Source organism: Amblyomma americanum, chromosome 5 (genome assembly GCF_052857255.1).
Source record: "Amblyomma americanum isolate KBUSLIRL-KWMA chromosome 5, ASM5285725v1, whole genome shotgun sequence".
Lineage (NCBI taxonomy): Eukaryota > Metazoa > Arthropoda > Arachnida > Ixodida > Ixodidae > Amblyomma > Amblyomma americanum.
In genome coordinates, this window is record NC_135501.1 from 187,774,336 (window position 1) to 187,800,140 (window position 25,805).

The 25,805-nt window shown below is 47.5% G+C and overlaps 1 protein-coding gene across 2 annotated transcripts in view; it reads left to right on the plus strand.

The window, feature by feature from the left end:
• The first annotated feature begins 14,905 nt into the window (after window positions 1-14,905).
• dpp (decapentaplegic morphogen) overlaps window positions 14,906-25,805 on the plus strand; it is a 31,453-nt gene continuing 20,553 nt past the window's right edge. Inside the window, exon 1 of one of the 2 annotated variants that reach the window (XM_077666148.1) lies at window positions 14,906-15,655. The gene's annotated coding sequence lies outside the window, so the exon portion shown is untranslated. Of the gene's footprint in view, window positions 16,325-25,805 lie in introns of both variants that reach the window. The other variant, XM_077666150.1, reaches the window with a different exon arrangement.

The window sequence follows — 25,805 nt, forward strand, 5'->3', positions numbered from 1 at the left end:
TCTCAACTAGAAGCAGTATTCCTCAGGCACATCGCGGACTTCAGTTGGATAAACGAGCTCTCGGCACTCCTGGTACGATACCGGCTCAAGCGACAAGCGGTGACGCAGCTTGGCCTCTCTTCAGGAAAGCAGCGACTTTGCGCAGTTGAATTGGAGAGGTCGTCGCACAATCCACTCATGTTCTACTGGAACCTCTCCAGGCACAGGCAAGAAAGAGTGCTTGTTGGATTGTCGAGGAACAGCGCAGCTCTCCGACAGTGGAACTCCGCCGGTTCCGAGCTTTCCACGGAGGCCTCGTTTAGGCGTGCTTTCCAGAGGGTTCATGTCCCGGCGGCACTCTTCAACGACTCGATTCCGGCTAAGGGTTCTGTCTTCGTGTTCCACCTGGCGCGCGTCGCGGTGCGTTTCTACCGGGCCATCGTGCAGCTACTCTACGAGAATCCGTACGAGCGCGACGCCCCTCTGAGCTTCAGCGAAGAGACTCGAGCACAGCTGGCCGATCTACTGGCTTGCTTCCAAATGGTCGGTTACGCAATCAACCCCGAAGCGGCGTCCAGTCTGGGCCGAACGTTCCTGGACCTCACGTCTGCCCTTCTTCTCGCGGTGGCCGCCTTCGACGAGGTTCTGCCGATACGCCGTATCTGGAAGCTGGACCTCCGGTTCAACAATCTGCCAGACGTGACAGCGCATCAGCTCTTCTTCATTTACTTCGCGCTGGACAACTGCGAATCGGTGAATCCGGCGTTCCACGCAGCTCGCCTCGCTGCCAAGGACAGAGTCAACGTGCCTTTGCGCCAGCTTCGTCAGTTTGCCGAAGCCTTTAGCTGCGGCACGGGCTCATCGATGGTGGCGGTAGGAAAGGAGTCATGTCAGGTGTCGCGTCGAGGATGGCAGCAGCGATCGGGCTCGGAAGCTTCGAGGCGTTCGGCAGCCGAGCAGGCGCCCGGTCGGCGAGCCGATGCAACGGCCTCGCCGTGGACTGGATATCGACCGCCTCGAGATTAAGTGTATAGTTTGGGCAGACCGCCCTGCGACATGTATATGTGTTACTTATATGTTTTCGACGCATGTGCGATACAATCGCACAGAACTCCACAGCAGGATGCCTTGGTGAACTGCTCACGATTGTGATACTGAGTGCTGTGCATGTCCAGTTGGATGACTTTTTTAGCTGCCGTAGCAAACATCGCTTTCTTGTGATCGTACAAAAGCAGCCCTATATTCATGGGCCGACGACCAATTATATTTACATGTGTAAATCCTTCGTTTCTAGTTTCGCTATTAATGAACTTTGCTTCGCTCATAGATATCGCGTGAATACAGCAAACATTTACTTGCGATTCGTCTCGTTTTTTGAGAGCTATTCGAAGCCCGCACCTAAAGCACCACAAAAACATTCAAAAATCGTGAATTTCAGAAAAGGACAAGAAGTAGTAATTGGGTAATACTCGACGCAAGACGCACATGCCTTAGACCTAGCCAGGCGCAATTGGCACACGTTCACGGAATGTGTATGAGCGGCAATAGTTATACTAAAGTGCGAGGCATCACACACAAAATTGATTACTTGAGTGGGAGGGGCGGAGTCCCTCATAACTGATCAGGTCAACCTCGCCGGATGGCCAGGATCCCATGCGCCTCGCCGACCCAGTCAGCCCGCTGGACAAGCTCGGCTCCGAGCTGCGCAGCGCGGTCTCACATTGCTTTTCGGTAGTGATTAATCGGAATGGTGGACGCTCACATGATGTGGATTAGAGAAGCGTGCCCAGCGAGCCGTTGCTTGTTATGAAAAGCTAAGTGGCCGATGGCGGTGCGGCTACCGCCATCTATGAGCGGTCCTGTGCGCTACGCCTTTTCTGCAATTAAAGCTTATACATCTGCTCTCGACGACGAGATAGACTAAATACTTTTGCCCTCCCCACGAGGTAACTGTATGCCCAGAAGTCGTTGCTAACAAAAATTAACGAGCCATTGATGCGTTGGGAATGCGTTAGCATATTCGCTCAGTTTTTTTTTTTTTTTTGGAAGCGATGTTGATTGCCTCAGTGCATAAAGGTTATGAAATCAGAGATGAGGAGGATGCTTAAATAAATGAAAAAAGGTTGGCTTATCTAATGAAATCAAGAAGTGAACGATGATATGGAGCCTGTGTCCAGGCAATATATGAATCCGGATTGCCCGGTGAGAGACTGCCGCCAGGTGCCGAATTCCCGTCGGCTTCAGCGCATGGCAAACCGACAACGGGTGGTGAAATTCGCTCAGATTTCGTGAACACTTAGCGTTGGCGAACGAACTTCATTAACGCCAATGACATTTCAAGTTTTTCGTTGTCCTGCTGCGATGGTTCAAATCTTCGGCCGTTTTGTGTGACTTGTTTCACGTTCGTCAGATGGCACTGGTACGTGGTTCAAATTTTGATTGTAAAACATTTTATTCGCCGGGAAGAGCTTGGCAAGGGGTCGCGTTAAGTGGTCGAGAGTACATAGCCCTCGACGACTTTGTCAGCCCACTCCACCGCCAAAACTTGCGTTCTGGGGTCAGAGCTAGCCAGCACGGTCTCCCACCGCTCGAGAGAAGGAGCTGTAACTAGATCACCCGGAGGTGGCTCTATTTTGCAGTCCCACAGGATGTGATCGTAGGTAGCACGTTGGCCACAGTGTTTGCAGTTTGGGTTGTAAAGATCTGGATAAATGTGCACGAGGAGTGATGGGGTGCGTATCGATCTCGTCTGTAGACGACGCCACGTAACCTCTTGTTCTTTAGTAAGTCTTTTGTCTGGAGGGGGGAAAATTCTCCTCTCTAGTTTAAAATGATTGGTGAGATCATGATATGTGATCATTGAGTCCTTCGTGAAATTCAGGGAGCCAGACTCATCCACTGCCCGGTCGACGAAACCTCGGGCTTTATTGTGGGCTGCCTCGTTCCCCGGATTCCCCGAATGGGCTGGGACCCATATCAATTCGGAATAATTTGGTGAGAATTTGGTTGCGTTAAGGATTCTAAGGGAGGTGTTTGTAATTCGCCCTTTAGCGAAATTATTGATACCCATTTTGGAATCGCTGAGGATGATGCTCCCTTGGGTATGTGCTAGGGCGAGGGCTATAGCCGCCTCTTCTGCCGTTTCAGAGGATTTCGTTTTGATTGTCGCCGAGACGATGTGGTCACCATTCTCGTTCACAACCACAACTGCAAAGGCATTGGTATTTTTGTATTCTGCCGCATCTACATAAAGTGTTGCAGCGCACTGTCTGTATTTCTTATGTAAGGCTTTGGCTCGTGCTTGTCTTCTACCCTCATGGTGTAAGGGGTGCATGTTTTTGGGGAGTGGTTTGATTAGTAGGGCCATCCTATAGGCGCGGGGTAAGTCTACTTTAGCATCGTTATTCGTAGGTTGAAAGTTAATTCCGAGCCTGGTAAGAATACTCCTGCCAGTTCTGGAATTGGCTAATCGCGCTGTTTGAGCCATTAAATGGGCTTCTTTCAGTTCATTATAGGTGTTATGTATTCCTAACCTCATAAGCCTTTCGGTTGAGGCATTTAGTGGGAGTCCTAACGCAGCCTTATAGGCCTGCCGTATCATGCTATCCAATTTGTCCTTTTCTGCTTTCGAAAATTTCAGATAAGGGGTGGCATAGAGCATCCTGCTCAGCGCAAAGGCCTGCACTAGGCGGCATAAATCTCTTTCCCTCACCCCTTGTCTGCGGTTAGCTATGCGGCGGAGTAATCGCGCCGTCGCTTCTACCGTGCGTTTTAGCTTAGTGAGTGTGTCAGTATTTTTTCCATTTGTTTGTAAATACAACCCCAGTATTCTCATGGTCTGTACCTCTTTGACAGATCGTCCATTAACATAGACGTTTATTTGCGGGGGGGATGTCGTGGTACGCCTACCTCTTTGTTTACGACGGATCACGAAGAGTTCAGATTTTTGCTCAGAACAAGTGAGGCCGGAATCCCATGCGCATGCCTCGATGATGTCCACTGCTGCTTGGAGTGTGTCTTCTATGTAGCCTTCGCATCCTTTGGTTACCCAAAGTGTGATGTCATCTGCATAGAACGTGTGATGTAGGTCTGGTATTTGTGCCAGTTTGGGGGGAATTTTGATGAGGGAGAGGTTAAAAAGGAAAGGGGACAGGACGGAGCCCTGTGGCGTTCCTTTACTTCCTAGTTTGATTGGGGCAGACTCTATTGTTCCGACCGTTATCACTGCTGTTCTGTTAGTGAGGAAGGATCGGATGTAGTTGTACGTCCTTTCTCCGGGGTTGATTTCTGACAAGTTTGTCAAGATGGCTTTGTGGGTGACGTTGTCGAAAGCTTTAACAAGGTCTAAACCCAATATTGCTTTCGTTCCTGTTCCCTCGTCAGCTTCAGTTATGTCCTTGTTAAGCTGCAAGAGAATGTCCTGGGTAGATAGTTGGGCCCTGAATCCTAACATTGTTTCAGGTAGGAGGTTCATGTCCTCCGCATAGTTTTGGAGCCTATTGAGGATGACATGCTCCATGAGTTTGCCTAGGCATGATGTTAATGAAATTGGGCGTAGATTCTCAGTGCTGAGTTTCTTACCCGCTTTAGGAATAAAAGTGATTTTCGCGTGTTTCCACTCTGGTGGTATGTTGCCTGCATGCCAGTATTTGTTCATAAGGTCTGTAACCGCCGCGATCGACGTTGCGTCTAAGTTCCTGAGAGTCTTATTTGTTACTTTGTCTGGTCCTGCCGCAGATGTTGTCCGCAGTTTTCCAATTGCGTACCAGACCTCTGCGTCTGTGATGTCTGCGTCTAAATTTGGATTAGGAGTCCCCCGGTAGTCTGGTTGTGTGGTACTATCATCCGTGTTTAGATAACGTTCTGCTAGCTCTTTGATTAGGTCTTCAGTTGTACCCTCATATTTATGTATGAGTCTGTACAGTTGACTTTGTTGCACGGGACGTGTTTGTTCTGGATCGAGCAGGTGTCTTAGAAGATGCCATGTCTTCTTATTTCCGAGCTGTCCATTGACGCTTTCACATATTTGGTTCCATTGTTGTGTTTGGAGAGGAAGTGTATGTTCCTCGATTCGCCTCTCGATTTCAGCGATCTTTTTGCGTAGTCGCTTGTTGTGTTTTTGCTGCTTCCAGCGTTTTTGGAGGCCTTTTTGTGCCTGCCACAGGTGTAACAGTTTTGAGTCTGCAATCTGCTCCTCCTTCTCAACTGGCACCACAACGCTAGTGGAGCTGACATCCTCATTCAGGGAGATAACCCAGTCGCTAAGGTTAGAGATCTCCTTTGGAGCTGTTTTGTCGCGAAGTTGCCTGAACTTGTCCCAATCCGTGGTTCGTATTTCTTTTCCTTTGTTTTTAAGTTTTGTCGTGGGGAAGGTGATGCTAAGGATGAAGTGATCACTACCAAGGTTTTGCCCGGTGTTGACCCACTTTGCGTCCTTGACGTTTTTAGAGAGGGATAAGTCTGGAGATGTGTCTACACATACACTGTTACCCATGCGTGTGTGGTCGCTCGGATTGTTTAGCGTTGTGAGCCCTAGTGACTGTATGATTTGCCAGAGCAGGTTCCCTTTCGGAGTTGCTTTGGTATATCCCCATGCTGGGTGTTGAGCGTTGAAGTCTCCCACAATTAATAGTTGAGCCCTAGCAGCCAGCTTTACTGTGTTTATCAACAAGTGTGGGAGTCCATTGCCTTTGTTTCTGGGAGGGTTGTATACATTAAGGATGAAGAGATTTGAGCCTCCTTTTTGCCTTGGTACTATTTCAAGTAGGGTGTAATCTTCTTCCGAATCATTTATAAAATGTTGAATTGCGGTGATATTTCTATGCACCAGAGTGGCTGTGAAGGAGCCGGCTGCGTTACTAGTATCATAATGAGGTGGCAGATATGCTTTATAGCCTGGCAGTGTAGCCCTGCCGCTAGCTTCTTGCAATGCAATCACGTCTGGGGTTGGAACAGACGGTGCTTGTTGGATGTGGAGCTGCAAGTGGGCCCGCTTGCGGCGGAAGCCTCTGCAGTTCCATTGCCAAATTTCAAATTTTTGGCGTGGTGCCATGTTGGGTTATAGATGGTTGTGGCGTCGTGGACAGATCCAAGGTGGGGGGTAGGCGGGCCTCGATAGTTGTAAGCATATCAATTATTTGCTGCATGCAGGTGGCTATTTGGGATACCTGTCCTCTAGTGTTGCAAAGCGAATATCTATCTCTGCAAATTTGGTAGTCCCCGCCGCGGTGGCTCAGTGGTTAGGGCGCTCGACTACTGATCCGGAGTTCCCGGGTTCGAACCCGACCGCGGCGGCTGCGTTTTTATGGAGGAAAAACGCTAAGGCGCCCGTGTGCTGTGCGATGTCAGTGCACGTTAAAGATCCCCAGGTGGTCGAAATTATGCCGGAGCCCTCCACTACGGCACCTATTCTACCTTTCTTCTTTCACTCCCTCCTTATCCCTTCCCTTACGGCGCGGTTCAGGTGTCCAAAGATATATGAGACATACTGCGCCATTTCCTTTCCCCAAAAAAACCAATTATTATTATTATTTGGTAGTAACGAGGCCTTGGAAGGTTGCTTGTTCTGTTGATATAGCGCTAGTTCTCTCTGACAGAGTATTGATGTCTGCCCTGAGTTTGGTAGGCGCTTTCGACGGCTGCGGGGTGTCGGCTTCCGAAGCCTCGGCCTTTCTTTTGGAGTCCTCGCCTTCTTTTGTAGGATGCGGTCTTTTAGTTGTTATTCTGGCGTCTGTGTCCGTCGCGTTATGGGCTGAAGACTGGGACGCGTTGGAGGGAGTGTGGCAAATAGCGTCTGTTTCCATCGCATTATTGGTCGAATCCTGGGACGCGGTGGGTGGCATTCTAGCCGCAGTGGCATTCTGTACCTGATGCGCTTGTAACAGGCGTTTAATGTCAGCCAACTCTTTTTTAAGGCTGGCAATTTCTCTGTCTCGGGATTGTAGTTGGATCTGAAACTCCTTCTCTCGAGCGTCAATAGATTGGGAGGCCTCTGCTGGCCAGCTCACCTTTTTATTGGAGCGGCTATCGCTGCGTCCGCGGCTTGAGCTTCTCTTGTCGTTCCCTGCAGGGTTCCCCAGGGGCGGGAAGGAGCTGAAGTTGTTCCGGCTGTGGCTTCCTCCTTTTCCGGTAGCACCGTGTTCCTTCTTCCTGGGCCTAGACTGGTGTCCGTGTAGTGATGAGTCGTTGTCCCCTTGCTTGGGTGTCTGGTTGCCATGGGGCGTTCCTTGTTTGTTCTTGTTGATCAGCCGGAATTTGCAGTTCCGGCTGCCTGTGTTGTGGCCCCCGTTGCAGACGATGCATACGGGTTGGCAGGTTGGCTGTTCTCCCTCAGGTGGAGGCGAGTGATTTTCTCCGCAGCGGCGGCAAAGGTTCGTTGTAGGTTTGTAGCAGACATCGGCCCGGTGTCCTACTCTCCTGCAGTTGTAGCATACCTCATGTTGCTCCCTGAAGGGGTGGACTCGAAAGACGCCGCACTGATAGATTACTTGGCTGGGTAGCTTCTTTCCAAAAAAGGTGATTTGTATTGTTCTGGATTTCCCGATCCTTCGGGCATCCACAACTTCTATTCCTTCGTTTCGGTTTCCGAAGCCTTGGCGAACCGCTTCGGGCGAGTCTCCCGCGTAGGCGTTGTAAATGACCCCTTTTACCGAGTCTTCGGGCGCCGCCACGTACGACGTTACGTTGTAGGTTTGATCTTGGAGGTTCAGTTTTTCAATATTGGCGTATGCAGTCGCCCGTTGACGATCGGGCGTGCATAGCGTAAAGGTGTTGTTGGCCGTATTGACTCTGATAATGTCTTCATTCTTCACCGTATCATACGGCAGCCTGGCCACCTCGCAGGCGCAGAAGAGTAGTAGTCCGGGCGCAAAGTCCCTCAGATTCCAACCTTGTGGTCGGCAGACGATTTTGTAGTCGTCGGTCGGTAAGCGCGGGAGAAGGGCTTTCTTGCTGAGTGCAAGTAGCTTCTTCCCGTTCTTTCGCGATGGAAAATTGGAATTAGACTTGCCTTGGCCGTGCCCCTGCGCAGGCTCATCGTCGGTTGATGCGGGCCCTTTATTCTTCAGGCCTCGTTGTCGGTCGCGGTAACGAAGAATGGTTCAAATTAGCATATACAGGAACACTAGTTCAAATCTCCCGCCTTGTCAAAATCCCCCCCCCCCCCTCCTGCTTTAGTCCAACTGTTCGCGTTATTTTGCTTTTGGAAGCGGATGAATATAGACGAAGACGACGATGATTTGCAAAGCGCAGCGCGAGATGCACGAATAAAAGCTGATGAGGGCGACGAACACTTAATTTCACCACCTGTTGTCGGTTTGCCAGGCGCTGAAGCCGACGAGAATTCGGCATTTGACGGCAGTGGGTCTCTCACCGGGCAATCCGGATTCATATATTGCCTGGACACAGGCTTCATATCATCGTTCACTTCTTGATTTCATTAGATAAGCCAACCTTTTTTCATTTATTTAAGCGTCCTCCTCATCTCTAATTTCATAACCTTTATGCCCTGAGGTAATAAACAACGCTTGCAAAAAAAAAAAAACTGAGCGAATATGCTAACGCATTCCCGATTGACGACTGTTCGCACCACCGCGAGTCCGAATACCGCTCTAAGCGACTAGTATGTTGTTGTTGTTTTTTTTCTGCTTGTTCGGCGATGACAGACGGTCGCGGCCTGGTTTTCGTTCGCATAGCCTTCTAATGCTAACGCATTGGTAGAGAGCTTTAGCCCCGTCCCACCGTAAGCACTATAACTACGGTAACTGCAACCTTACGGGGCAAAAGGTGGCTTGGTCACAATCTACAGGGTGTTTCACCTAAGACTTTACACGGTTTTCAAAAATAGGCTTTCTGAGTTAGAACAGCAATTTTTTTAGGCGTAGTATTATCGGCGCTGTAGTACATACGAATATAGCTGAGACGTGCTAGCTAGCACGCTGGTTAACTTAATTTAATAGTTAACTTTTTTAATTCGTATTAGTGTTTGATGCAAAGTAACTTCAGACGGAACGGAGCCTGAGGTAAGTTTCCGCATATGTAGCCAAGGGCATGGTTCGCGTTGTTAGTGATATGATCGATGTAGTACATGAGTCAGGATAGGTTATTAGTGATGTGAACACCAAGATATTTGTAAGACAGGGCGCTCTCTACAGAAACTTTATTAATCTTGCAATCGAACGTTTTAGGTAGGTTAGATTGGCGTGAGATGGACACAACTTTACGTTTTGATGGGTTAGGAATCATAAGCCATCGCTGACACTTATTTGTATCACTGCCAATATTAATATGAGCGTTACCGATATCAGACTGAGGGATGAAATTACCCTTAGAGTCATTTATTTTACGAAAAATAACAGTCATCAGCAAAGATTTTAAGAGAAAAGTTAATTCCGACCGTAACGTCAGTAGCATAGATTTTATAGAAAGACTAAAGGTCCCAAAACAGAGTCTTGGGGCACACCAGATATGTTACGGCACATGGTAATGATACCGAGTCATTGGCTGATACAAACTGAGAGCGGTTAGTCAAGCAACATTCAATTCATTCGAGAATATTAGGGTCTATATTCTGAGAACTTGTTTTAATGGAGTAATTGATGTGACACCTGACTGTCACATCAGTTATCTTACCTTACTGACACCTTGTATACAACCGTACTGTCAAAAACTGAAGGACGATTTACTTCCCAGGGAAAAAAAACTAGATTATATAATATATTATCTGCTCTATGAGTTTACAGGAAATGCTTGTTAATGAAATTGGCCTGTATTTAAAAGGAATAATTAAATGAATTGACGAAGTTAACTTCATAGCTATATTGAGTTTCCGGCGAAAACTGCCAGTACCAAATTGTAGAGAGTCCCAAAGAGCGTCTCCAAAAATTACAGTGACGTGTCCAACAATAATAGTGAATTTTTAAACTATTATACTTTAATTACCCAGCTGTTACCGAGAATTCCGGTACACAGGCCACGGGCTACATTTTAAAATTTTGGGCTTTGCTGGCCATCTATAGGTGCAGACTACACGACATTTTCTTTTTCAATATCGCCCAATATATCATGAAATGCACAACGGGGTTCTATGTACCGGGTGCCGACAGCTCTGCCGAAATAGAACTCTACAGACTACACACCGGGTACGGATTGTATACCGAAAATTATGATACACTCTTCGGTTAAACGCACTGCACAGAGGTTCCGCATCCCCATGAGCGCAGCTAGAGGGGGGGGGGGGGGGGGGGGCACTGGATAGACGAGACAGCTACTCGCGGTACGCGGGTCCCTATTACATCGCACGCCGATGCCCGGTGCCCAGAGAACTGCTGCACGTTCGGAAAGATGTGTCGGTCAGTTATCGCGAGGGCCGCAGATAATACGGCTGCCTCGTTTTTCACATCCTGTTTGTCTGAACGAGCCGCGACAGGCAGCGAATGGCCACGCGTTTCTGGGCCGCCGGGATTTCTTTGAATGGGTGTTGAAGAGAAGCGTTAAAACAATGCTCAGATAGGCGTAGCCCAGAGGAAGGTTCCTCGAAATTCGTCCATCTCTGCAGGCCACTGAGCCGGAGTACTCGGGTTCGAAACCCTGGCGGAGCACAAAAGGCGCCCGTGTGCTGCCCAATGTTAGTGGACGTTAAAGATCCCCAGGTGGCTGAAATTATTCCGGAGCCCTTCACTACCAAACAATTCTGAACAAAAGCATTTTTGAACGGGAGAGATTTCATAAACGCAATATTTTTTTTTCATATATTATCACATTTCGCTATAACTGTCAATATTCCTGCAGGTCTCCCTTACGGGCAACTGATTGGATTCCAAGAGAAGGCAAGCGTAGCGGGTGGCGGCAAAAAGATAGGTGGGCGGATGAGATTAAGAAGTTTGCGGGGCATACGGTGGGTGCAGCTGGCAAAGGACAGGGTTAATTGTAGGGACATGGGAGAGGCCTTTGCCCTGCAGTGGGCGTAGTCAGGATGATGATGATGATGATGATTCAACTGGGGAGCAACAACACGGCGAACAACGATTGTTATGGAGAAAATTGGGACAGCCAATCTGTTGTCTTAAAAAAAAAAAAGATCTGAAGCAAATGAATTTAGTTTTTGAAGGATTTACTTTGAGCGAATTCATTGCAAACTATTAAATTGCTTTATAGACATACGTGTAATAGAGATACGAATATTAAAAGTGATTTCGTAATTTTGCAAAATGGTGACTGCTGTATTATAACATAAGTGATTAGAAAGAAGCACAGTGTCGTCAGCGTACTGGAAGACCATGCAGTTGTATATAGTAGAAGCAAAGTCATTAACGAACATATTAACGAATAACAAAAATAACCATAATAATAATCATTTCATTTATTTTACCCTCAGGGCTTTCGAATTACAAAGGAGGTTATAATAATAATAACTAATATTATAATAGTTATTATAATAATAGTTATTATAATAATAACTATTATTTATTAATTATACCAATGAACAGAACACAAATTCTGGCCTGCAGAAGTCAGTAAATGCTAAAGGGGCAGCGCTTGGCAAATGGCGACATCAGGGACAAACCATGCACGGGCATATAGTATAAAAACATTACTGTATTTCTAGAGGGATTAGCTATTGACAAAAACAACTAATTAGCATATCCAAATAGTTCAAAAGGACTGCTGCAGAAAGGTATTGAAATAGCCGGCACGGTATGTCCATTGCCGTTCTCAACCAGTGAGTTGAGGTGCGCTGCAGTTAGTACATTACTGACAGCTAACAACATTAATAAAACGGAACATAAAACACAATGCAGGCATTGGAGGCTTTGAATGAATGAATGAATGAATGAATGAATGAATGAATGAATGAATGAATGAATGAAAAATTTTATTATCGCCAAAATAAAATTGTTACAAGAGTTCGAGTGGTGTCCCGGACATCTGCAGCCCTTTCTTCTTCGTCTGCTTAATTTGTCCTGGCGTTGAGAACCCGAAAGGTGGCGTCTGTCGACCTCCAAAGCGCGGAAAGCACGGCCCTTTATCGAGTTTAAGGGTCCGAGCTCGTAACCGCAGCCTCCTACTCTGCAAAATCTTTGAGTCCCTCCGGACCTGGGTCCTCCAGGCATTCACATAAAGTATGTACAATATCTCCTTTTTGATGACAGCACAGCTGGCATGTCGGAGAGTATACGTCTGGGTATAGGATAGACCATTGAGATGGATTGGACAGTGTGTCTGTTTGTGGTTGCCTCCATGTCACCTGTTCCTGCTTGTTAAGAGCTTTGTCGGGGGGTCGGTAGTGCATCCAATGGTTTCTATAGTGCATCGTACACTCGTGGTATGGGACTCTATGCGGTCCTTCGCCGATCTGAGATCCGGGTCACTCACTGCCCGGCCGATAATTCCTCGGGCATTGTTGTGGGCGGCCTCGTTTCCCGGATGGGAGGAGTGCGCAGGAAACCATATGACTTCAATCTGGTTGAGCGGTCTGGTTCCGCTCCTTCTTTTGAGGAATCAGTATGTCGTACAGCATATTCCCTTTTTGGTCTGATGGCAGTTTATTAGACTCTAAAGATCATTTGGGCCTCCGTGGAGGCGATCGCTAAAGCAACTGCGGCAATTACTGCGGCTTCCGGTCTCCTTCACGGGGACCGTGGCTATGTCTACGGAAAAGGCATCTCTATTAAGGTGTTCTGCCACGTCGGTGTAAACCACGTCGGTGTAAACTTTTTATTTGAATGGTTTAGTAGCAGTAGAAGAAAATTTATTTTCCCAAATTGAAGGGGATGAGGGGAATTTTGTCTATTCAGGCTGGGTGGCTCCTCTATAATCAAGGCTCCACTTGCTCTCGCTGGCTCGGGCGGGCAGCGAAGCTGGGTAGGGGGTGTTGAAAGATGTGATCAGCCTAGTAACGTTTTCTGTTTCCCTTCTCACACATATTTCTTCTTTTTGTCTTTTCTCGTCATTTCTCCCACGTAGTCGCATGCAGTGTATTCCTACACGCGCACAGCGATATGTATTCTTGGTTGTACGCGAGCGCCTGTGTGGTTCTGCGTTGTGTCCTTGCGTCGAACATGAGCGGAAAACAAAAGTTCTCTCCTAGAGCGCCGTCTTATAAGCTATGTTAGCTGACAGCCTTCTTCTAAGTTATTGCAGTTTATAACGGTCGCGGCCACCGAAGGCCTGTAGTCACCAGCACGTCCTTCTCCCAGCGATCCTTCTACTTAATTACCTTTGTAGAAGGATCGCTGGGAGGTAATTACCTTACCTTAATTACCTTTGTACCCACTGGTGATACAATGGGTACAAGCTTTCCCCTGGTCTGGTGCTCGGCTTATTTAGGGTGAAATTCTTGGAAAATGGGTCGTTGACGCCACCTTGAGTAATCGAAAAATACCTTGTGCCATGGCGCTCTTTGGCCATAGATGCCCTTGCGCCATAAAAAATCCATAATCATCAATTACCTTTGTCTTTCATGGGCCTGCAGTTGTAATGCTTTTTTGTGCTGTTCTGTTCTTCCCGACATGTGGGAAGGGAAGAGTGCATGCATGAAGCCAGTAAATGTGGTCGCCTGGTCATTTTGTCATGTCATCATACTACATGCTTTCTCATAGCATCACACCCCCCCCCCCCCCCATCCCAGCTCAATCTCTATAATATAAGGAGATAAGGAGAACCCTTTCCCCCACCTAAAAACGCTTTTGTGGCCCTCACGTTGACGAAGGCTCTACAATCATCACTCACAGACCCGGTCTGCAGGAACTGTTCATTGTATTATAGTGAACGTCGGTGTGGTGTAAGCTTACTGAGAATCATAAACAGACCTTCTGAGGTCCAAAATGTTACTCCTGTAGTGGGATCGGTGCTCTGCGCCATGATAATGCTAATGCGTTTTCACAGTGTTTGTGAGTTTCTTCAGTGGGAGCGGAAGAGACCTCATGCAGTTCAAGAGGAGAGGAATGCATTCATTAGTTTGGGATGCTTTACGTCATTTTTCCGCCGCACAGTCTCGCAAACAGTGCGTCCCAGCAACGGTACCAATGAACCAAGATAGCGTATGAAACCGCATGCACATACGCTTCGATGGGCGTCGGAGGTGGGGCACAGGACGAAGCTCACAGCGTCACCAGATGAGAGAAAGTCACGTCACTGGCAATGATATACTGTGTCCACTACCGCACGGGACTCCCAATGTGTCCTCAGAGCTGTGTACCTGTGAAACAAGGCTCAAGCTAGGTGGCCCCTCTGCACCCTTACAGAAGGCGCCAGAAAGGCGCTTCCTGGTTATTGTTGTGCTGTGCGGTAGGCCCACTCCCACACTAACGAGATAGCTTGTAGACGTCTCGCAAATAGCGAAAAAAATAAAGGTACAAGCGCAGGGGCCGGCTCGTTGGTCCGAAGAAACGAGCCGACTCTGCAGTCTAACACTTCCTGAACCGTTAAGCTTCGGCCATCGTGAGGAGAGGGTGCCAGTGCACAGAATCGATACCCAATCACACCGCACCCCCTAATGACCGCAGGAAGGAAGGCATCCGACAACTCAAGACCACTCGAAGGACAGCACTCTATTCAACGACTGCGCATGAATGAGGAGCGGGCCGAGACGCGGGTCGCACCTTCTAAACACCCCTTCAAGCCCGAAGGCAGAGGCGCCTAGTCGCGTCATGCGTCTCCAATAGGGTTGGCGCCAGTTTAACGGCCCGCGACGAGGGTGACTACCGTGAACGCAGAGTACAACTACGACAACAACAGCATCGGTCAGCGGCAGAAAGCCGCACAGGAATGCCCGCTTTTATCCGACTAACCATCTGTCTCCCGTTCGGGGCGGGCCTGGGACAAGTGGCCTGGGATTGGCGCCGCATTGTTGCAGAAGGACAGAAGGCCGGAGTGCCGCCGCCGACCGGAGGGTGGGGGGACGACGTGGGAAAGAAGACGTGTGGCCAAAGGCGATGCCTATCTGGCGGCGGAGGCTCTGCCTGACTGCGCACGGAGAACGAATAGGCGGGAGGGAAGAGAACGGTACTGTACTGCCCCCGTGCTCCTGTCGGCCGCCGACGTGGCGTCGTCGCCGTCTACTTGGCGACGGCGCTCGCTCGCTGCACCGGAAGGCGTCTGCCGCTGCGGCGAACAACCCCCCCGCTCTCGTTCCTTCCTGGAACGCGCGCCCGTACTCTAGCGGCGGCCGCCCAGGCAGCGGGCTGCGTGCCCGGTTCGTCTGCTCACGCGGTCTGCTCGCGCTCGTCTTGGCGCCGGGGCGGATGCCAAGGCGGAGGACTCCTCTCGCTGCTTTTTATCTCGTCCGGCGGCCGCTCTCCTTCGGGAAGAAACCTGTTTGTGTGCAGAAGCGGCCGAGGGGTGTAGAAGAGAGTGATGCGTGTGCGCATGCGTGGCATCGCAGCAACGTCTTCGACCTCGTCTCGAGGAGCGTGCCTGCGAAGTCAAGTGGACGCGGCGCGGCAGCGTGCCCCCTCCGGGAGGAGAGAGGAGCTTCTCCGACGAACTGAAACTCGCTGGGGGCGCGATGACGATGATGTGCCGCCGCCTTCTTCTCCGCGGCAAATGAACGCAGCGGCTGACGAACGCGCGGCCTCCGCCGTTGCCGCTACGGGACGTCAACAGCGCAGACGACGACGCCGACGGCGACCGTAGCAGACGACGTCGGGCGACGGAAAGAGAGAAAACAGCCGCACAGGTAACGGTTTGTCACGAAGCGCTCTGCTGGGGGTGATGAGCGACACCGCGCAGGGGCCGTGCGCTTGGCGCTTTGAGGGGGGGGGGGGGGGGGGGGGGGGGACGGCGGAACGCTGCGCTTTCTTTCCCCCCTTTTGTTATTTTCTTTTCCGCTCTCTGTAGCTTTCCTGTTGTTGCAAAGCGCCCCGCTTGGAGGATGCCGAAGACACGCGGGCTGCTCGCCGCTGCTCCAGTTGTGTAACGTCTTTTAGCGAGTCGAGGCCATCACCCGCGCGCTTGGCGGCTACGGGCGGCGGGAGTCCCCAGTTCGGTTGCGCGTTCAGGTTCTCTCCCCGTGCCTCTGATCCGACCTCCAAGAACGGATGTGGGTGCACTTTTTCTCCGCAACAGTACCGCTTTGTTTCGTTTTGTGCGTGCGAAATTCTCAAGTGCGCGTGAAAAATGGGCCATCGCATCGTTTTCTCTCTCATGCGCCGTTGTGCCAAGAAAGCGTGCAGTGAGTGACACGATTTGTGCACGGAACGAAGCCACCTACAAGTGTATATCGCGCACACGCCCTGGGATTTCCTATTCATCTTCTGCTTGTCGTCATTGTCGGCCTGCATGCACAGGCGACGACGTGTCAGAGGGTGACGTATCCGCTCATCACCCTGCTGCTGCTTCACTCGCGGTAAGCCCCCCTGTTTTCATCTCGCTGCATTTAATCGCTTCTCGGCCGAAAGCGGTCACGTGATCGGGATCGGAAATGCCTCGTCTGCCCCCCGTGGCATTGCTTTTGGGGTTCACTGACTTTTCGGTCAATGGCGAAGCGAGAAAAAAAAAAAAGAAAGCGCTCCCTGGAATCGGAGAAAGGCAACCGCCAGCTTCGACGCACATCACTTAATGCGACGACGTCGCCACTCCCCGCAACGAAAGAAGAGCCTTGGATCTCCGTCTGCGGCTCAGGTCGTTGCCGCGCCGACTGTCTCGTGTCCAGTGTTGTTTTTCTCTCTCGACCTCTCGAAGTCGCCCGCACGCGTACGAAATGATATGACAGCGTAGCAACAAGATTTCCGAGACGATACGCGGCGTGCCATTTCCTTCAAGTGGGCCGCAGATCTTGAACAGGCGCGCAGGCGCGCTCCAATGACGACACAAGCGAAAATTTTTTGTTCGGTTTGGTTTGGTTTATGGGGGTTTAACGTCCCCAAGCGAATTAGGCAATGAGGGATGCCGTAGATAAGAGCTCCGAAAACTTCGACCACCTGGGGTTCTTTAACGTGCACTGACATCGCACAGTACATGGACCCCTAGCATTTCGCCTCCATCGAAATTCGACCGCTGCGGCCGGGATCGAACCCGCATCCTTCGGGTCTGTAGCCGAGCACCATAATCACTGGACCACCGCGGCAGGTGAATTTTTTGTTCAGTTTGAAAAAAAAATGGCGATTGGACTAGCGCATACCATGCAGACGACTGCAACGTACCTGCGAATTCGTGACCACCCGAACCAAGTCCAGCTTTCTCGGGCAAAAATTTTGAAAATTGGAAAATTGTTAGACACTGTTACGGAAATATTGAAGGTAATAGTCCATTATTATGATATGCAGAAAAATCTTACTTTTAATGTGCTTCCAGCGATCACATCGAATAGTTAAGACTGCCATAGAAATCCAACGGGGAACGCTTTTGAAGATATAAAAAATGTGAATAGAAAAAAAATGGGGGACTGCCGCCGTGTGATCTGCGGATACATTGATTGTTATAGTGAAATCTTGCATTAAATGAAATAGTTGCGTTCATAAACGGTCTCCCGCTCAAAAATGCTTTTGACCAGAATTGCTGGGTATGAACAAGCCAACTTGCAAGAGGTTCTTTCGTGGAAAGGCTTGACTGCGAGCTAATTGGCACAGCATCTTGATAATAGGGTCCGCTGATGAATTACAGGAGAGGCATAGATCTAAGGTAGATAGAGAGCAGAGAAGGTTGAAATTTGACATCACAAATTTCTATGAAAAGTGGGAGGGAACCGCTGACCAACGTTTTCGACTAGCTGCGTTAAGAGGACTTCTTTTCGTCTAGGCAGACTGAGGCTTTTCCCCCTCCCTGGTACACCATAACAGAGACGCATTACGACACACGTCCCTAGCGAAAATTCTGATAACAGGAGTAATGACCTACTTACTTATCGACTACTAATTGGAAATTAGCCTAAAAAGAAATGCATCTAGAAAACCTGATGGGATTCCCGGACGCTGGGAAGTAGCACTTGCAGGGCCATCAACGAGACCAGGTCTCCATTTAAAGCGCGCGTACATTAACGGTCTCTGGGAGACACCATAAGGACATGCAGAGATTAAATCATCTCCACTTACCTTATACAAATAGGCAGCTTTCACTGGGCTTATATAGAGCCTCCGAAATGAGTAGCCATAAGTGCTGGTGGCGAGTTGTTGATCGGCGAAGCTATCTAAATAAATATTACGACTAGGTATTTGTTATGTCCCCTATAAAAGTGGGAAGGTTGTCTATTTTCTGGGGCAGTACAGTTGCCCCAGAAAATACAGCAATTTCAAGAAAATGCAGCAAGAAATACAGCAACAAAATACAGCAATTTCACTTGAAGACAACTGAAATTGCTGACGTCAAAGAAGCTATAGGACAAAGAAGTACACTTATACTTTCATAGCGTAATTAAAGCCCATGTTCGACTAATAAAGGACATATACAGCAAATACAGGAATGTATTAGGCCAATACGGCCGCCGCGGTGGGTCATTGGTTACGGCGTTCGGCTGCTGACTCGAAAGACGCGTGTTCGATCCCGGCCGCGGCGGTCGAATTTAGATAATAATAATAATAATTGGTTTTCGGTGGAAAGGAAATGGCGCAGTATCTGTCTCATATATCGTTGGACACCTGAACCGCGCCGTAAGGGAAGGGATAAAGGAGGGAGTGAAAGAAGATAGGAACGAATAGGTCCGAATTTAGATGGAGGCGAAATTCCAGAGGCTCACGTACTGTGCGATGTCAGCGCACCTTAAAGAACCCCCAAGTGGTCGAAATTGCCGGAGCCCTTCACTACGGCGTCCCTCATTTGCTTGATTCGCTTTGGGACGTTAAAGCCCCACAAACCAAACCAACCCGTATTAGACCGATAGATATTTCTATTATTATTTTCGGCAGAGGTAGATTTATCTGTGCGTCTTTTATGGGGCAGGTGTATTTTTCTGAGCCGCATCGCTTATCTCTACCATTTGAACGATATGCGCGTAGTTGTATACCTCTAGTTTCTAGTCTCTAGTTTCTTAGTTTCTAGTTTCTTCGCCGATTTATTTTTTTAAGTTGTTCATACAGTGTCGTCCCCGTCTTTCTAGTGATCTGATAGCGCGCTACTCTCATGGGGCCTTTTGCACCTTGTCCCAGTATATAGCTGGGTCATGAAACTAAAGCCCAACTTGTTCACAATGTGTGCCAAGTTTGTTTGTTTGCTTCTGTAGAATCATCGATATTCTTGAATATTGCGCGCAGCACCGGGTTCGAGTTCCACCCGCATTCTTCGGATACCGCGCACGTATTTTTGTGATTCGATGACTGCGCTAAGCTGCATGTACAGGTGAAACAGTACAAGTACTTTTTGTTTTTGTTTTTTTGCATTGATAAAAATTCCGCCGATTGATGTTTCAGAATTTATTTATTTCGGATGCACTGAGAGCTTTTTCTGAGAGAAATTTACGTGTAAATTTTAAATCGCACTTGATACCCTGCACAAACGCATCTGCTGTCTCAAAGCCCGTGTGTTTGAAGTCACCTGTAGCAGGTGACTTTAATTAGCGCAGTTGCAGACGGGGTGAAACTTATAGCTAGCGGTCTGCTTGCTAACTTTTCCATTCCTGGAGTCCGACCACCCCAGGAGTGTGTTATACATGTATTGTTATATGCAGTAAATAACTGTAATGAAATTTTCCACTTTTTTACTTTTTTATCTTTTGGATGTTGGGTCTTAAGTACTGAAACATGCATGATTCTTGTTTGATTTCGATGGTATGTGCATTTAGAATGCAGTCACCTGTCGAAATCCGATGAATTGCACTGAATATGACGACTGCATTACCGTATGCTTTCTGTGACAACTAATTTGAATGTCAATTAGCCCTTATAAGGCGTTAATGTACACAACTGTGCACATTACGAACTCGCGGATTTTTCTCCCAGAGTGGTCTTTCCGGCACTGATTTATTTTGTTTCAGGCAAATTTGACATCATGAATGTTGTAAGCACGGTGCTTTTTTTATGCCAACTAGCGAACGGTACTGCACGAAACAAGGAGCTTGGTACCATGTTATTCGCCATTTTCTTACACAGATCTTACCACCAGTACCAGGGTTACCAGAGTGGGCTATAAATAGCCTAATTGGCCCATTTTTTTTTGTTCGGGTTAGCGTCAGAAATATTTTTGGGTGTTTGTCCTCGGGCCCATCTGGTAACCTTGACCGGTACTATCGCCATTTTTTTCTGAATTTCTCGCGCCATATGCATCTATTCGAAACAGAAAATGATTTCACTATCCTTAAGTTGTTGATCTCATAAATACCGGTGCTTTCTGATAATACAGTTCACAGGTATATTTTGACAGTTAGTAAGAAATTTTGCACGTGCATGTAAAAAATAACCACTGGTGAGTTGTTTTAGAAAACCAACGAATTGGCTTTGCTGAGGCCTGGAATTAAGGGGAGACGCGGCAAGTGAAATGGCTAATTTGCTGAAATTTTTCGATTTAATTTTTTTAACCAGCGGGTCTTTGCCTGTCTCTGACGAAAAATTATAGCAAAAAATGCAGTACAGATTTAGAAAGTTATGCTTTCTTAAAGTTGTTTTGAAATTGTTTCCGACTGCAAAGCAATGCTGTCTTAGTATAACCATGATGTGAAGAGCTTCCGTTGATTGCTATTCCGCATTTCTCTGACCAAAGACAAAAGCATACGAGGCAATAAGCAAGCAAACGAGGGGAGGGAATAAAGGCTAAAGTTGTTTTTATCAGGTTTCAAATTTTTCTCTCATTTCTATCACTCATTCCTTTGGCATTCCGTACCGAATGACTGCAGAAAGAGCCTCTTTTTTTTCAGTAATTAAAGCTCTCAATTTTTACATGTACATATGCAATATTTTTAGTTATTTTTGTAAAAAATGTTTTCATGCAAATATGCTTGCTGGAGTTTAACCTTGAATTCCATCAGTACTAAGCATCTAAAGATAACTAATAACATTAGTGCACAAATCAAAGCTTTATGAGCATGCCGACATAAAAAAAAGAAACTTGTACACTTCCTTCTTAATTATATAACGCCCTGGGAATGCCTTGACGAGGGTGGTAGTTGTAATCACTCGGTAACTATACTAGCTAGTTTAAAATAAAATGTAGTTCTGAAACCAGCATAAAAAGTTACATATATGCGCTAAATGTGGTTGCATTTCACTCACAAATAACAGAAATAGTTTTAATTGCCACATACCCCATTAGCGGAAAAGTATTTGTTTTGTACCAAAATGGCGAACGGCGCTGCAAATAGTTAATTAGTTCATTAATTAGCTTTACGGACCAAAGCTGCACTGCTCGCCTTTGAAGGAGTTGAGAGGAGTGCGCCGGATCATTGTCGACGACTCTGATGTTTTTCAACCCGGCGGGCCAAATCTTGGTACAGGAACATTTTTCGCATCTGGTCTCCGCCGAAATTCGGCCGGCAATCGAACCCGCGACCTCGTGCTGGCCTGCATTTTGCTGCTGTACGCGAGCTTTCAGTGAAATTCAGTTGCACCCCACTTGGGCATCCTAACATTCCCCAGTTTCGTGCGCGGAGGCAGTCTCAATTTTTTGTTGTTGTTGTTGTTCAAAATCACCCCTGCGATCTGAACAGTACCCGCCGCGGTGGCTCAGTGGTTAGGCGCTCGGCTACTGATCCGGAGTTCCCGGGTTCGAACCCGACCGCGGCGGCTGCGTTTTTATGGAGGCAAAACGCTAAGGCGCCCGTGTGCTGTGCGATGTCAGTGCACGTTAAAGATCCCCAGGTGGTCGAAATTATTCCGGAGCCCTCCACTACGGCACCTCTTCCTTCCTTTCTTCTTTCACTCCCTCCTTTATCCCTTCCCAATTACGGCGCGGTTCAGGTGTCCAACGATATATGAGACAGATACTGCGCCATTTCCTTTCCCCCAAAACCAATTATTATTATATCTGAACAGTGTTTTTTTCAGAGCACCGCATACCTCCTCTCCACACTGTATGGATTTGGGAACAATATGGCTGCTGTCACACACAACGTCCCCTGCTCACTGACGAACCTTCGCGGTAATCGATCATCTCACGGTTCGCAGCGACCTTTTGAGCAGTGTAGCAAACTCAACCTCCTGAGACGCGTAGTGCAAGCTACATCTGTGATTTTATTCAAGCGCTTATGATATGATTACTTAGGTTCCGAAACATGGTGGAAATATCTTTTGACGCGTTTAGAACTTTTGGCTTTGTGCTGGGAGATTCCCTGCATTTGGAGAAACTCGGGATATTTCCGAAGCGCAGAGGAAAACTATAGTCGCGGTCAACTTTCGGTCGCACTACAGCAGAGGCTAGGCCGGAAAGGGAAGGAGACGCCATTGCCCCCAGCGCCGTGGTATAGTGGGATACCCCATCTGCCTCTAACACTTAGCGGCCCCGCACTCTCTTTCCAACTTTCCCCTTTCACCTCACTGCACTCCTAGCCTGAACAGCGAGCAACCCACTATCTAATCAAGTATATTTCAGGCATAAAATAATTGCAAAATTAATTACCTAGTTATCAGTACCCCTTTCAGAAAAAAGAAAGAGAGAGAAACATTCCCCAATGATTTCTTTGGTTTCGGTGACTGTTGGCTGGGTTCAGAGTCCAGAGTGCTGACCAATTACAACATGAGACCACATACGTGTTCCGACGCCGGGAATCGAGATCCCCGGGTGGTCAAAATTATTCCGGAGCCCTCTACTGCGGCAGCTCTCTTCCTTTCTTCTTTCACTCCCTCCTTTACCCTTCCCTTACGGCGCGGTTCAGGTGTCCAACGATATATGAGACAGATACTGCGCCATTTCCATTCCCCCAAAAACCAATTAAAGTAAAGTGACTGTTGGCTTCATCCATAGTTAACCCACTCCCCAGGTACGGGAACAAATAATAATAATTGGTTTTTGGGGATTGGCTGGAGCTTATATCATTTGAACCATTTTAAGCGGCGCGCGAAAAGAACACATAAAATTGCTCTTAAGGTGGATGCCTCCGCGTTTCTCGCAAGCGCCGGTGTAGCTCCGAAACGTATACAAGGTGTTTTCACCCACACATTTTTTTTTAAATATAGATCTTTTGAGTTAGAGCTTTTTTCGCCATAGCATTGCCAGCGGTGTTGTACACCAGACTACAGCTGAGACATGCTAGCTAGCTAGCACGCTGGTTAACTAATGTTTAATAATTAACTTTTATATATTAGTTTTAAGCTCCTTATTTATGGAGAGGCGTGTAGTCCACCGTACGTAATATCCATACCGGTTTTTAGAATTTCGAAAACGCGGTTACCCTCGGCGCTGTGGCCTAACAAATTTTAGCTACACCGCCGCTGTGGCTCAGTGGTTATGGCGCTCGGCTAATAATAATAATAATATTTTGGGGAAAGGAAATGGCGCAGTATCTGTCTCATATATCGTTGGACACCTGAACCGCGCCGTAAGGGAAGGGATAAAGGAGGGAGTGAAAGAAGAAAGGAAGAAAGGAATGCCGTAGTGGAGGGCTCCGGAATAATTTCGACCATCTGGGGATCTTTAACGTGCACTAACATCGCACTCGGCTGCTGACCCGAAAAACGCCGGTTCGACCCCGGCCGCGGCGGTCGAATTTCGATGGAGGCGAAATTCTGGAGGCCCGTGTATTGTGCGATGTCAGTGCACGTTAAAGATCCCCAGGTGGTCGAAATTTCCGGAGCCCTTCACTACGACGTCCCTCATGGCCCGAGTCGCTCTGGGACGTTAAACCCCCGTAAACCAAAGCAAACACAACCAAATTTTGGCTACATCGCACCAAAATACACGAGTTTTCGAGAAGCTTGCTGGCAAAGCAACCTCTCCAGTGCGCGTAACTCGTCGAAATAGCCAAATTTTTTTCAGTAACAACGCCGAGGCTAACCGCGTTTTCGAAATTTTAAAACTGATATGGATATTAATTACAGGGGGCTGCACGCCTGTTCGTAAATAAGGAGCTTAAACCTAATATATAAAAGTTAATTATTAAATATTAGTTAACCAGCGTGCTAGCTAGCACTTCTTAGCTGTATTCTGATGCACTACACCGTGGAAAACATGCTATACCGAAAAAAGTGCTCTTCTAACTCAAAAAGCCTATATTTAAAAATTGTGCAAAGTATTATGTCAAACAATGTGAGTATTAGTTCGCTTTTTTTTCGCCCAACAGCGTGTTCAAAAGGCCTAAAATAAGCTGAATTGTTTACAAAATGACTTCTGCTCGCAGAAATTTGTAAGTAGTAGTTGACATTCGGAAAGCAGTGTAGAATCTTGACATGGAGATATAAGAACCCTATCAAAATTGCGCATAAATAATCAGCAGGAACTGTTGAAATTTGTGTGCGCGATCTAGGCATGTTCCTTACGAAACTGAAATTTTGAAAGTTTTCCTCCCATTGGATCATAATTTAAGCCATTTTCCCATCTTTACTTGTGACCGGCGATGTTTCATGTCGTCACCGAAAACTCCCTAAATTAGACCAAAAATTCCCTATTTCAGGCCCTTTCCCCCTGTAGCAGCTTGAGAACTTCGTCAATCTGCAAAAGTTAGACAAATGCCGTTCTTGAAATTTCCTGAAACTCCCTATAATATTTCCTTTTCACCTAATGTTGTCTCTAAAATTCCCTGAAAAGGGGTAAATTCCCAGAATGGATGATCATTCTTCTCAACTACAGGGATGCGCGAAACGTTGTGTCATATGTGTGTTATCTGAAATTAGATTAATAATAGTAATAATAATAATTGTTTTTTGGGGAAAGGAATATGACGCAGTATCTGTCTCATATATCGTTGGACACCTTAACCGCCCCGTAAGGTAAAGGATAAAGGAGGGGGTGAAAGAAGAAAGGAAGAATGAGGTGCCGTAGTGGAGGGCTCCGGAATAATTTCGACCCCCTGGGGATCTTTAACGTGCACTGACATCGCACAGCACACGGGCGCCTTAGCGTTTTTCTCCATAAAAACGCAGCCGCCACGGTTGGGTTCGAACCCGGGAACTCCGGATCAGTAGCCGAGCGTTCTAACCACTGAGCCACCGCGGCGGGTATATCCGTAGCGGCGATGCAAGATTGCGCAATAGGAAATTGCCTGACATGTCTGACACTTATTCCAAGCCGTCATGCTTAATCAGGTACATCGTATCTATTCATTAGAGGAGCTTGATTAAAACTCAGTAATCTGAAGCAGAACTGCAACACTTCTGACAACGTCCGCCACTGTTTTTCCTATGCTGCCATACCGACTGCAGTAATCGCATGCATACATTTGAACAGACGTGAGTGCTAGCTGGCATGTATTGAAATCCGTGGCTCAGAACTTCGCACAAAGCGCACGGATATTGTCGCGAATAGGGCCGAACATCCCAGAATTGCCCGGGCAACATCGCGAACATTCGCGAACGATACAGTACCGTCTAGCCCGCTATAGACTGTAACCCTTCTTACAAAAATGGTCTGTAGACAGTCTATAGACTTCTTATAGCCTCTATTGCCTTCCTATAGATATTTCTTTTTGTCTATTCAAAGTCTATAGACTGTTATAGACAAATGTGTACTAAAATTGTATGGCCAAAAATCTATAGATTGTCCAGAGACTGTCTATAGGGTTTGAATTGCCTATAGACTGTCATCTAGGGTTTGTCTATAGACAGTCTATAGACTTTATAAACAGAAGCATATAGACAATCTATACTTTATAAACAGAAGCATATGGACAGTCTATAGACTTTATAGACAGAAGTCTATGGGCAGTCTATAGACTGTTTAAAGAAACTTTTGTAAAGACAGGTCAGTGTGGCGAGCGCGGTGTGCACGTGGCGAGAAAGAAAGAGAAAACAAATAAACATGACGAAGCTTACCGA